The 978-nt window shown below is 58.2% G+C and overlaps 1 protein-coding gene across 1 annotated transcript in view; it reads right to left on the bottom strand.

The window, feature by feature from the left end:
* The window catches only part of TWIST2 (twist family bHLH transcription factor 2), a 53671-nt gene that overhangs the window by 1556 nt on the left and 51137 nt on the right, over positions 1-978 (bottom strand). The gene's annotated exons all lie outside the window — the stretch shown is intronic.

The raw sequence follows: 978 nt of genomic DNA, 5'->3' as shown, positions 1-978 counted from the left end.
GTGTGGTGTCTGTATGCGGTGTGTGTGTGTGTGGTGTCTGTATGTGGTGTGCATGGGTGTGGTGTGTGTGTGTGGTGTCTATATGTGGTGTGCATGGGTGTGGTGTGTGTGTGTGGTGTCTGTATGCAGTGTGCACGTGTGTGGTGTTTGTGGTATGTGTGTTGTGCACGTGGTGTATGATGGGTGTGGTGTGGGAGCCGGTTCTCAGCAGGGACCCTCGGGTGTCCATGGCCCTGGCCTTCCCACCCACAGGCAGGTGGTGAGCGCTCCACCCCAGGACTGCTGAGCCAGGAGGGAGCAGGCGACCGTCAGAGCACGGGAGGCAGGGTGGTCTGTGAGAATGCGCCACCACTCGCCGTGCCTATGTGTGGCAGCCGTGTGCCAAGGGGCAAACTGACAAATGAGCCACATACACACTGAAACAGAAAATATAAAAACAAAGGTAGCCAAGCAAATCATGGAGAGAAAGACCTGCCTCCCCAGAGGAGCTGGTGGCGGGCGGCAGTGCCAGCTGCCAACCCCGGCATGGAGAGAGCATCTGCGGAGGTGGGGCAGCAGGGCGGGTGTCAGGAGCGGCCTCCCCAGGGGCTCCCTCCACAAGGCCGCCACCGGACTGGGTGAGGGTGTGTGAGGCACAGGAAGGAGGGGATGTTGGAGACGGTGCTGCACCAGTGACAGTGTGTGTGCACATCAGTGTGTCTGTGTATCCATGTGAGCACATGCGTCAGGGCCAGTGTGCAAATCCATGAGGCAGTTCAGTGTGCGTCCGCTAGAAGGTGTTTGTGTCAGTGTGAGTATCACATCCTAGTGGGAGTGTGTGTCTGGGTGAGAGTGTGCCCTCCGTGTGAGTGTCTGAGTGAGAGTGTGTCACTGTGTGTCTCTGTGAGTGTGTCCTCTGTGTGTGTGTCTGTGTGAGTGTGCCCTCCATGTGAGTGTCTGAGAGTGTGTCAGTGTGTGTCTGTGTGAGTGTGCCCTCCG

This window comes from Otolemur garnettii, unplaced genomic scaffold (genome assembly GCF_000181295.1).
Source record: "Otolemur garnettii isolate 467f Iridium unplaced genomic scaffold, OtoGar3 scaffold00133, whole genome shotgun sequence".
NCBI classification, from domain to species: Eukaryota; Metazoa; Chordata; class Mammalia; order Primates; family Galagidae; genus Otolemur; species Otolemur garnettii.
Note: the sequence above shows the minus strand (reverse complement) of the source record. Positions and strands in the feature narration are given on the sequence as shown.